General features: G+C 47.8%; 1 protein-coding gene and 1 pseudogene across 1 annotated transcript in view; one reads left to right on the forward strand and one right to left on the reverse strand.

Moving 5' to 3' along the window:
• Nucleotides 1-13,160, forward strand: part of CKS2 (CDC28 protein kinase regulatory subunit 2) — a 974,690-nt gene that overhangs the window by 623,602 nt on the left and 337,928 nt on the right. The gene's annotated exons all lie outside the window — the stretch shown is intronic.
• On the reverse strand, nucleotides 2,886-3,253 carry LOC126937669 (PEST proteolytic signal-containing nuclear protein-like; annotated as a pseudogene).

The following is a 13,160-nucleotide window of genomic DNA, read 5'->3' on the forward strand; positions in this document are numbered from 1 at the left end:
GGCCAATGTGACGGTTTTTCTATCCAGTGCATCCTCCCTGACCAGCCAGCTCTTCCCTCCCCAACTCTTGCCCCGCAGGGACTCTGAAAGCTTGTTCCATTTACAGTTTACATTCACTATATTTCATAGAGTAAAAGGTGCTTCTCAAACATAAGTTTATGTTGTTTGCCTTCAGCTCCCCCTGTATTCTCTCAGCATGTCTTTGGCGTGGAGAAGCAGGAAACTAAACATGGGAAGTGTTTTGACTTCCAAAAGAGCCCATAGTGAAGGCTCTGTTTATTTGCTTTGAAAATGATAATCATCAGTCCACACGCCTACAAAGAATCATGGGCAGGAAAAAAATAATAGTTATAAATACAGCTGGATTTTAATAAAATAAGCAAAACAATTCCCACAATCTTTACTCAGCAAGCAAAATTTTTAGGACTGAAATAGACAGATGTATGCACCTATGTATGAAGCTTATGGGCCTAAGTAAATTGGTATATATATTGATTTGAGAGGACTATGTTGAATTCACAAGCATGCACTCATGCATACCTGTGTCATATGCGTGTGTTGAATGCATGTATATATGCTGTTGTCTATTCAGTTTGGGATGTCCATTGGACATATAGAGTCTGGAGTTCAGGGAGGATTGAGGCTGGGGGTCTCCAGGTAGCACTTGGCAGGACATAGGTGGGGTTTAAAGCCCAGGGATGAAAGTGGAGGACAGAAAAGTGGAGGCTGAGCAGGGGCTGCACGGGTTGAGTAGCCAGATGAGGGAGGGATCCAGCCAAGGAGTCTGGGAGGAGGTGCAGTAAGGCAGGGCAGGTAAGGGAGGGCCACTCCATACATGAAGAGTATTTCCAGAAGCAGGACATGGCCACCTGTGTTAAACCCTCTGACAGGTCAGACAGTCTGGTAGGATGGTGGGAACCAAAGCCTGACCCCAGCGGGTCCCAGGGAGAATGGAGGAGAAGCAGCAGGGGTTTTGGCAGCATCTACTGTCCACAGACAGACAGAGGGCCATCCCCCGCATGCTGAACACTGACAGGATCCAGCCAGGAGAAAGGAGCCGGCGACCATGCCTCAGAGCAGGGGACGTACAGCAGCCAGGCCACTGACCAAGAGTGACAGATGGCTCAGGAGCCCACGGTGAGCCTGGCCAAGGAAGCTTTGGGAGTTTCTCCACTTCAGCAGGGAGGAAGGCGCCATCTGGGACACAGCCAGTGGTTGGTGGACAAGATGTGGGAGCCTGTAACTGGTCCCTTTTGTTATCCCCTATTCTCCCAGTGAAAAAGGAGCCAGGTTCTCAGCTGCAAGTGATGAGAAGGGCGAGGGCAGAGGACATTCGAGTATGAAGGAGAGGCGAAGTGATTGCGTCTGCGCAGGATGAACAAAGAGAGCAGGGAAGGTCGTCACCTCTCAGGGCTGTGCTGACTCGGGAGTGTAACGTGAGACTGGTTAGCAAGAATTCCGCAGTTCCTCCACCTGCATTGGGCTGCTTGGAGGCAGGAATGAAGTAAGCACAGAGTTTGATTAAACCAAGCTCAAATATTTGCCAAAGACCCCACAGGTGACAGGAGAAGGGAGGGTGAAAGTTGTAGCAGGGACAGGAAATGGGGGTTTATAATAATGCACAAAGGACTCTTACCTGGGGGGATGGCAGGTGAGGATGTGCGGGGAGGTGGATGGCAGCATGTGGGTGGGATGAATGAATTGAAAGACGACACTGCCCGGGCCTGCACCCAGAGGTGCTGGCTAATGGATGCGGAATGGCCCGAGTGTGGTATATGCAGGAGGGTTTCAAGATGCAGTTCTGTTGAGAGTTGGAGAGGCCACGCAGGAGAGTGAGGGTAGAGTGGAAGGTTCTGGATCCACAGGGTCCAGACATGAATGTCAGGCAAGGACCATGATTCACAACTATGCAGGTAGATGGAGATGCAGGCTCAGGTGAGCTAAATCCGGTGGGTGAGCCTGGAGCAGATGCTCAGCCCTGCTTGCCTGGGGAAAAATTAACAGATGTCCATGCAACCCGCCCTCCCCTACACCCTCAGGCACACTGGTTCCACTGGTCTGGGCTGTGCCCTGGACCTGGGAGTGAATAGCTCCCCAGGTGTTTCTGCACACAGGCTGAGAACAGCTCCAGCTCAGAGCTTGTTCTACCTCAGTGTTCCCAGGAAACTCCTGTGGGGTCTCCTTAAAATGCAGATTCTGGTGCAGGAGGTCCAGGGGGGCGGGGCTGGGGACTCTGCCTTTCTTAGGAGCTCCCAGTGCTCTCTGCTGTGGGTACTTTGAGGAGCAAGGCCTTAGAAAGAGTGTTGTTTTTTGTTTTTTAATTTCAAGCTCTCATTTATTAGTGTCCCTCTCAATCTTTTTTAAAAAAATGGAAAAGAAAAAAAAATAAAGCTGCTCCCAAAATGTCTTATAGCATTCTTTTTGTTGTTGTTTGTTTGTTTTGAGACAGTCTCGCTTTGTCACCCAGGCTGGAATGCAATGGCGCGATCTCAGCTCTCTGCAACTTCTGCCTCCCAGGTTCAATTAATTCTCCTGCCTCAGCCTCCCTCGTAGCTGGGATTACAGGCACCTGCCATCCCGCCCAGCTAATTTTTGTATTTTTTGTAGAGACAGGGTTTCACCATGTTGGCCAGGCTGGTCTTGAACTCCTGACCTCAAGCGATTTGCCCACCTCGGCCTCCCACAGTGCTGGGATTACAGGTGTGAGCCACCACGCTCTGCCTTTTACCATTATTTAAAAAAGGAAAGTGTTTCTTTTAACTTTACACCCACCCCCATCCCAATTTCAAAACACATCATTTAATTGTCTTGTTCACCGACATTTCCATGGTGAGATTTTATATTTTGCTCCCATAACTTCTGGTTATCACAAAACCCAAACTCCTTTATTGAAGGAGTTTGGTCCAGCTGATGTTGGTATATCCCTTCCAGAATTCTTCATCCTCATCTTTGCTTCTGGAAGCATTTCCCCCGGTTCACTCCCTGACCCGAGTGTGATGGCCATGGCTGATGCCTTCTTTGTCCTCTGACTACCTACAGCAAATCCAGTGTGGAAATCTTTGTAGACTCCGTGGGGAGGTCTGCAGCTCCTTCAGCTGACCTTTCTCAGGGCTGCGACTGGAGCTTTCCCTCCATTACTAGAAGAAACGGTCTTCGTTTTCACAGGTTTTTCTGCTTCCTCTTCCGGTCCTCTGGCGGCTCCAGCTCGCTGCGACTTCTCGGGCTTCTCCGCTCTCGCCCTCCCCTCCGCCATTTTCCCCACCGTGGCCTCCCCTGCTGTGTTCTTGACAAAGCTTGTTTCTGCCTGACTGCCTATGCCGGGGCACACAAATAGACCTCCAAGTATGCTTGCCGTTGATGGATAATATAATGTTTATAGAAAGCAAGCTAACAATCTACAGTTTCTAAAACATCCCCCAGAGTAAGCGCGGTGTTGTCCACCCACCACAGTCTGCCTCTGTCCCCGGCGCAGGGCTCCGGGCGCCCAGAGGGTGGCGTTTCTTGCAGCCTCAGCGGTCGGCCCAGGCCAGGCCTCCCCGCCTCTGCCTTCCTTCCCTGTGAAGGCCGCGGAGGAAGCACCTCCTCACGGTGGGCACCCCGGGGCCCCAGGGAGAGGCTGCCTGGTCACACCAGAGTGAAGTAACTGACCAAACTCAGCAGGGAAGGGCAACAGGAAACCCAGAACCAACCTGTGCCTGCCATTCCCGGCTCCGCGGCTCTCACACAGCTCCTCCGCCTCGGAGCCCCTGAGGTCAGCTTCTGGGGCATTAGTTTGCTTTGGGAGAAGCTATGGTGGGGACCAGGCTTCCGTGTAGAGGTTGCTAAGAGCCAGAGGTAGCAGCAACAGGTTTTCCCCGGAGCGTCTCTCTGGATGTCGCTGGTGGTTTTAGGGCTGCTTAATTCCTGGCTAGGTAGAGACCAGGCTGGGTCTCTGTTCCACTTAATTATATTAGGTGGGAGCCACCTAATATAATTTACTAAGACCCATCCAGCTTTTTCTTTTTTTTAAAGTGGGTTTTGTTGTCTGCAACCAAGAACTCTGACCAATGTTTCATCCTTCAGGTTCTGAGACATCACTACACTGGGGAGATACCAGCACATACCTTAGTGCCAGGGCCCAACGGCATGAAGCATTTGCACCCAGCATTGCACATGCAGCATTTACACCCTGCCTCATACATGTAGCATTCACACTCTGCATTATACATGCATCGCCTACTCCCAGGGTATGATACACCCTGCAGCATGCATGTTTTGCTCACATCCTGTATCACACACGCAGCATATATACTCTGTGTCATACATGTATCATTTTCACGCTGCACTGCACATGCAGCATTTGCACACTTTATTGTACATGTTAATTAGGCTGTCTGCCTCCCACATGTTTTTGACAACAGAACCTGCTCTTTTCATGGCTGTACCCCCCTAGAGCTCAGGCTTATGCCTGCCACATGTTTGATGCTTAGTGGGGCCACCTGCCTTTTTTGCCAGCCAAGCATCCTTTCTTTACATTTCCCTTGCCCTATGTGGAGCCCAATATGTTTGGTTTGACTGGGGTGTAACTAAAAATAACCTATTAACTGCATTGTCCTACAGGTTTCCAGGCCCACCCCACTGCCTCAGACCCCAAGTCTGTGTTAGGTCTAAGGATCTAGATCAGTAACTTGGACAGTCTAGACACAGGTGATCCCAGGACCACACTACGAACCAGGCAGATCCTGGTCTTCAACCTTGATCACAAACCTAATTACCTGGGGATCAAAACCACAAAGCCTGAAATTCGTGTTCAGTTGGGCTGGTGTGGTGAAAGTGCTGCTTTAAGTTCCTCTGGATTTAAATGTGCACCATGCTTGTGAACCACTGTGCAGCCTCCAGAGGTCTCACTGCTCCCCGCAGCCCCTCCTCAGCCCCCTGCCCCAGGGTAGTCTCCAAAACCAGCAGTCAGCCTCCAGCCTCTCTTCTCAGCCTCCTCAGACACCTATAGGTCCTGTTTGGCCTTTTCTTGGGCCATGGGCACTTGGAAAATGAGGACGCTGCAACGGCATCAATGCAGGGACACTGATCCAATATATTCAGAAGTGGAGGTGATCGGGCTTATCCAACAAGTTCCCTGAGCCTGTCTAGGAACCTTAACCACCAGCTGTAAAGAAAATGTCCACTTGGGATCTTCCCGCCTGCTCCTTCTAGGTGCCACTCCTCAGGGTGAGCAGAGTCTCATCCAGCCACCTCAGGAAGCTAAGGTCCCCAGCTCCCTGATTCCATGGGGTCTGGCGCTCCAGCCTCATCATTGCAGCCTTGCTTGTCTAATGCCCCCGGGCCAGGACATCCACCAGCTGTGAAGCCTGCAAAAAGGCCGGGATACCTCCAGGAGCCAGGCGGGGATCCTCAGCATCTCTCCCTTCCCACTGCCGGCCCCTGCAACGCAGACACACACTCACACGTTCACGTGCCACACACACAGTCACACACACCACACAAACACATACAGACTACACAACACACACTCACATACATCACACACAAACACATGCACAAAACACACAACACACAAACTACACAATGCACACCAAAGCCCCCCCACACACACTACACAACACAGAACCCACACTTACACACACCACACACAAACACATGCACACAACACACAACACACACTTTCAAACTACATAATGCACACCACACACACCACACACACAAACACACACAGACTACACAGCACACACACAACAAACACATGCAGACTCCACAACACACAAAACACACATCACACATATGCAGACTACACAACACACAACACATACATGCACCACAAACACATGCACAAACCACACCCCACAACCACTCAACAACCTACACAACACACACACCGCACACAAACACAGATGATGCAACACATGCCACACACAAATACACACAGGCTACACAACATATACACATAAACCACATGCAAACACATGCACACAACACACCATACGCAACTCACCAACACATGCAGATTACACAACACACACACCATACAAACACATGCAAACTACACAAAACACACAAAATACACACTACACATACACAGACTACACAACACACAACACATACATATACCACACACAAACACATGCACACACCACACCTCACAACCACCCAACAACCTACACAACACTACAATGCACAATGCACACCACACACAAACACACACAGATGACACAACACACACCACACACACAGACAACACAACACACACCACATATACAGACTACACAACACACCCATACACCACACACAAACACATGCACACAACACACCACATACAATGCACAAACACGTACAGATTACACAACACACAACACACACCACACAAACATATGCAGACTACACAACACACACTACACAATACACATATCACACACAAACACATGCAGACTACACAGCACACAACACACAAAACACAAATATGTGCAGTCTATACCACAGACACACCACACAAACACATGCACACAATACAATACACACACCATATACACTACATACCACATACACCACACAGCACACAAGCACATGCACACAACACAATACAAACACGATATACACTACATACCAAATACACACACCACACACCACACAAGCACATGCACACAACACCACACACAACACACTCATGCACCAGACAATACTACACTATACATACACACCACACACACTATATCCCACACGCATACCACATACACACACTACAGAAGCACACACTACACAACAAAAACCACACACACACCACACACACCATAGAAACACACACACACTACACTACACACAGAACACACACTACACAACACATACTTATATTCATATGCGCACCACACACACAGGCACACACACTACACACCGCACACACATATCACACACACTACACACTGCACAAGACATACACACATTTTACACACATTCTTACATGCCCACACACTCACTTACACATGCACAAACATGCACATATAAATACAGAGAGAGACACACACGTGTATGCACTCTCACACACACACAGAGATGGCAATGCTCAGAGAGCTGGAGCATTCCAGGCTGGCTCCATTTCCCAGCGCCCCTGAGCTAGGGGCTGGGGGCTGTGCCACACGCGTGCACGCGCCTGTGTGTGTGTGTGTGTCCTGCAAGCGGGAGGGCGAGCCCCTCCTCTGTCAGGAGGCCTTTGCCCCACCCTGCAGGCTTGCAGTCTTGCTGCTCCTCCTTGAGAGCAGCTGTCCTACTTGTCACCACTTCTGTCTTCTGTTCTTCGCTCGCTCCTAGATTACAGGCTTTTTGAGGACAGATATTTGGTCCCATTCGTCACTGTGCTCCCAGTGCCAGTTCTGGGCCTGGCATGGCAACATTAGTTAATGGATTAAATACATAAATCAATGAATAATAGATGGGAGGTACAGAGAGAGGGAGGGAGAGCAGAAAGTACTTAGATGCCCAAACCCTGTGTTCTAGTTTCTTTCTACGGGGCACTGGAATTTACTCTCTATATGACAGAGTGCGTGGCAGAAAGAACACTGATGAATGTAGCAAGTTGATGTTGAACATTTCATTAAAAGTAACAGGAATATAAATAGATGTTGCTTGAATAATGAGTGGATCTAATCTCCCACTTTGTGGGCACTCACAGCATGGCTACTGTCCTGAAAATTGAGGTGAGCATAATATAATATCAGCAGCAATGTTTTAAAAGTCTAGGTTAACACAGAAAACACCTTGCTTTCTTGACATCTGAATCAAATAAGATTGATAGTGGGAGAAAAAAACAGCATTTTCATCTTAAATTTTCTTCCAACATAGTAGAAAATGGATTGAAAATACCAGTAACTGCCGGGCGCAGTGGCTCATGCCTGTAATCCCAGTGCTGAGGCGGGCGGGTGGATCACCTGAGGTCAGGAGTTCAAGACCAGCCTGACCAACATGGTGAAACCCTGTCTCTACTAAAAATACAAAAATTAGCTGGGTGTGGTGGTGGGCACCCGTAATCCCAGCTACTTGGGAGGCTGAGGCAGGAGAATCACTTGAACCCGGGAGGCAGAGGTTGCAGTGAGCCGAGATCACACCACTGCACTCCAACTTGGGCAACAGAATGAGACTCCATCTCAAAAAAAAAGAAAAGAAAAGAGAAAATACTAGTAACCAAAGTGGCAATTGGCATAAAACATTCCAGATACATTGTGAGATCCCCAAGGCATCAGAAACAACTGATCAGCAAGGAGTCCGATGGAGATAAACAGGGCAACCACTTCAAATCAGCCTGTCCTGCCTACAGAAAACTGCCTTGTAACATTCTGAGACCCTTGCTGCACACACATACACACACACAAACACACACACACACACACACACAGTCTCTTTCTCCACCCTTTTCTCAGGGTCCTCTTGAGCTTCAGGACCACGGAGTTGCTGAGCCTACATTTCTACTGTCTCGAGGTTTTGGAATCTGTCCAAAGTGGCTGTCTATTCTCCAGGGCCCTGGTCCCTCCTGCCTGCTTATATTAAGCAACCAACTGTCAACCATTTTAATTTGGTGAATAAAAATCTCTTGACCCTGGAAGACTGTAAATTAGATGAAACCTGGTTCTTTCTCTGCACTGTGGCTCTGCTGGGCACATCTGGCCACCTCCGCAGCTCCAGTCCCAACCAGGAGGGTCATCAAGCTGATACTCATCAAGCTGAGACCAGGTAAGCAGGCAGGTCTGGATGCAGGACTCCCCAGGAGATCTTCTGGGGCTCCTGAATGCCAGGTCCTGGCGTGGAGGTGGTTGTGGCATGCCAGGGTGAGACTGAAAATAGCTAAATTAAAAAAAAGATAAATCCTCCCCTCCCCTAGAAAGGTCAGGAAATGTCATCATGCCAAAGCAGGCAGCGGTGAATAAAAACTATGTTTCTACCACGTGGGAGGACAGAAACCACCCTCTGCACCATGCCTTGAAACTGGCTTGAATGAGGGAAAAATCTCACAGATGTGTTACTCAAGTGTAACAGAGATCCAAGCCCTCTGGAGAGTGGGGAGCAAGGTCTGAAGGCAGATGCAGAATCCAATTTGGGGTGAGGGAAGGAGAATTAGGGGAGATTTACCTCTTCAATGGACAGGAGGTAATATGGAGCAAATCAGACATATCACGGAAGGCTTCCTGCAGGAAGGGCCACTTGCCTGGAACATGTGTGGGGTTTCATGTGGTAAGCAAAGAAGCAAACACTTAAGGAGGGAGGACAGCAAAAGCCCTGTGGCAGGAGGCAGCACGACAAGAATGAGCTCTCTGAAGGTGGGGGGGAGACAGCTGAGAGAGTACAGGTGTGACAAGGCAGAGATGGCTGGAGCCAGGATACACAGGGCACGTAGGCCGTGGAAGAGTGTGGACTTCACCCCAGGAGCTGGGGAGCTATAGAGGGGCACTTTGAGAAGACCCCTTTGGCTACAGTGTGAGGCATGAATTGGGAGGAGTGAAGTTGTGAATGATGCATGATTATTACGGAAATTAAAAAGAAAATTAAACACGAGAAGGCCCTAGGTGCAGCCCTGAGTAAAACCAGCGGCATCTGCAAAGTAGAGCAAAGGAGTAGCAGACATGAGAATCAAGAGATGATCTAGGGAAAAACGACTGCCCCAAAGCAGGATCCATACTGGCAGAGTTGGCTGGGCGGTCACAGTGGAGGAGAAGGGCAGTGGGCGTAGGCACCGAGGGCCTAGGCAGCGTTAGCAGGAGGTGCTGTGCTTGCAGTAACGGATTCTAAGCTAAATGGGAGAGAGCTGAAGAGAGAGAGAGGAAATAGTACTTTTCTAGGAAGGAGAGGAAAGAGGTAAGATGGTAGCTGTGGCAGGAGGAAGTTGTCTAATGAAGGGTTGTGCTGTTGTTATTATTGTTTAAAATGAGATTATTTTAAAACCCAATGCATTTTGCACCTGAATATATTGCATTCACCACACTTACCTTCTCACACTCCTGAAACTCCACTCTAGTGGCAATACATTTACCAGATTTGAAGGCCAAAGGGACGAAGAAAGCTGGAGCAGCGACATTAGGGAGAAAGACAGCTCAGCAAGCGTTTGGGAGAGGAGAAGTGGATGAAGGGATGGAAACTGGCTTAGCAAAGTGGAAGAGGCTGTGACTCGGACTTGCTGAGGAGGACGCTGCCAATGAGCTTGCTAGATTGTCCTCCAGAACCAAGAAAGGAACAACACGGGCCCTGGGTATAAGAAACCTGACTCAGGAGCACAGGAAAGCAAATCCCTGGGTGCCTGAGCTGGAATCTCAGGATGAAGCTGTGCAGAAGGCTCATTCATGGTCATCTCCCCTTCTCCTCCTCCTCCTCCTTTTACTGCCACTGGGAAGCCTGAAGGGTTCACACCAGGAGAATTCTCTCCCATCAGCTCCCTGTTGAGCCCATTCCCATTTGGTCTACAATGCTGATGTTTGCAAACCACATCAAATACTGCTGTCTCCTGGGAACCGGTAAATATTGTGGTTGGTTAGGATGGAAGCACTGGGATGAGAGGAGGCTTGTTGGAAGAGGGTGTCGAGGGACCAAAAGAGGAAAGATGACTGTGTGTTTTCAGTAGGGAAAGGACAGAGGAAGAAAGGCTGTTTCCCTAGAGAATGTGTTACATTGAGCCATGTGAAATGACCACCTGCACCGCCATTTTTAACGATTAAAATGGAATTTTATACAGTCGCCTAATAAGAATTGTACTTAAGAAACATTAAAGCTCTTCTTTATAAATGCCCTCAGTCTTTCATAAACCCAGCAAACAAGCACATCAACACCATCCCAGCCTCCCTTCCCCCTGACTCTCTTGTCTCTCGCTGTCCCAAACAATAAGGGAAGAAACAAAATGACCAGAGTCCTTCAACCCAAGGAGTCTAAGACAGCTTCTGATCTTTGCTTTAGGACTGCAATCTCTAATTAGGAAAGCCCCCAGATGTAAGATCCTAGTTGTGGCCTTAGGATCTTGCAAAACCAGATAAAAGCAGAGGTAAATGATAAACCCAAAAGCCGCCTGCCTGCAGGGCCTAACCTGCTGTCTGAAGCCCCAAAGGTAATTCAGAATCCTTTATAATCACCTGAAAATAGATGCCACTGTGTTAGCAAGAATCATCTGTAATTCATAAAGAATAGAGTTAATTCCATTCAATAAAAGTTGTGGGGACTGTAGGATGTACCAGGGCTTCATTGACTGTAATGGGTACATAGGCATTTAAGGATAAATAAAAGGGAAAAAAGGAAGGAAAAAATGTTGGAGCATTATGATTTTAAGTTTAGATGCTCAGACTAACCAAGAGGAGATAAGTGGATAAATTCGGGAAAAATAAAGACTCCAGCTGGGAGCCATGCGGTCATCTAAAAGTCAGAGTTAAGGGCAATGAGCCACTTGAGAAATGGCAAGAAGTGCTGGTGCCGGCTCAGTTCCACGAAGCAGGAAACGGCCAAGGCAGCCACCAGCACTGAGCATGTATGTCTCTCTGCACGCAGACAGCCTGCAGCCCCCAGCCTTCCTCCAGCTTCCCCAGTCACCACCATGGGATCCTGGGATTTGTGGCTCAAGGTTTTGGAGTTCTGTGCGCTCTATTGCATTGTCTGGAAAGAGAATAGCTTAGAAAAAAGCCAATCGTCATTGAGACCGTAGGCTCCAGGAACAGCAACGTGATTCCAAACAAGTCCACGGTATTTCTATGTGCAGTTTCCTGCCACCCACTTGCCTAATGCGGGGATAACTTGGTTCCTTCTCATTGAGGGTCTACTCTCCATGGTCTTTAGAACACATTTACCCTTTAAACTGCCTAGTGGAACAGAGGGGCATCTCTTGTTAAATTTTTCACACCCACAGACGAAAAGTGGGTTTTCTGATTTTTGATTATTTAAATTTCTAATTCTTTATTGAGAAAGAACTGTAGAATCACAGGAATTTGCAAGTATAAGTAAAGATAGTACAGAGAGTTCCACGTACCCTTCACCCAGTTCCTCCAATGGTTACATCTTACATAACTTAATATCAATACCAGGAAATTGACATCGTACAGCATGTTGTGTGTATGTGTGTGTGATGTGTGTAGTTCTGTGCCATTCATCACATGTGTAGATTCATGTCACCATTACTGCAATCAAGTTACAGAACGATTTCATTGCCCCAAAGATCTCCCTAGTCTCCTTTATGTTTATACCCATTTCTTTCTCACCACCAGCCCCTCAGTCCTGGCCCCTGGCAACCACTAATGTTTCCCATCTCCATGTATATTATGTAAGTGAAATTGTTCCCGGACCAAACTGAGCGGGAAGCTGCTATTTCTTGTGGCGCAATAGCAAGATGCAGATGAACTGGGGAGTAAGAGAATTCTTATTTCTGTAACCAGTAATAGGGAGAAGACCTGGAAATTATCACCAGACGAACTCAAAATTACGAAGTTGTTCCGAGTTTATATACCTTCTAAGCTATATATCTATGTGTAAGTGTGCATTCATCTAAAGGCATAAGTGATTAACTTATTTTAATCTGTAAATTAGGTCTGAGTCTTGAAGACCTTCCTCTGGAGCCTCAGTAAATTTACTTGATCTAAATGGGTCCAGGTGCTGAGGTGATTACCCTTATTTTGTTTCCTGCTGAATCACGGGGTTCCTTCAGACCCCCAATAAACTTGTTTGTGGAGGCCTGGGGAGTTTCTTCAGACCCACAATAAAACTTGTTTAATCTTAAATGGGCCCTGTTAAGAATTCCTTCATTATTCTGTCATGCTTTAAGGCCCAGGAAAGGCCTAGGCCAAACTCCTAATGCGCTTTTGTTACATCCCAACCTTTGTATAAGGGCACTGGTTTCTAATATTTAACTTAACCACTCAGTCAGTACCGAACCAGTTGTTAGTGAGACCTGGCCTGCCACAAAAATCATACAGATTTTGGGGTTTTTCACTCAGCATAATAATCTGGAGATTCAATCAAGCTGTTGCATGTATCAACAGTGGATTCTTTTTGTCGCTGAGTAAAACTCCTTGGTAGATGTGCCACCATCCATTTAGTGATTCACCTAGCGAGTGTATTTTGGCTGTTTCCAGGTTTTGGCTATTACAAGTAAAGCTGCTGTGGTCAATCATGTGCAGGTTTTCTGTGGACATTCCATGGAATTCCACAGGGATGAATTT

This window comes from Macaca thibetana, chromosome 15 (genome assembly GCF_024542745.1).
Source record: "Macaca thibetana thibetana isolate TM-01 chromosome 15, ASM2454274v1, whole genome shotgun sequence".
In the NCBI taxonomy this organism is placed as follows: Eukaryota; Metazoa; Chordata; class Mammalia; order Primates; family Cercopithecidae; genus Macaca; species Macaca thibetana.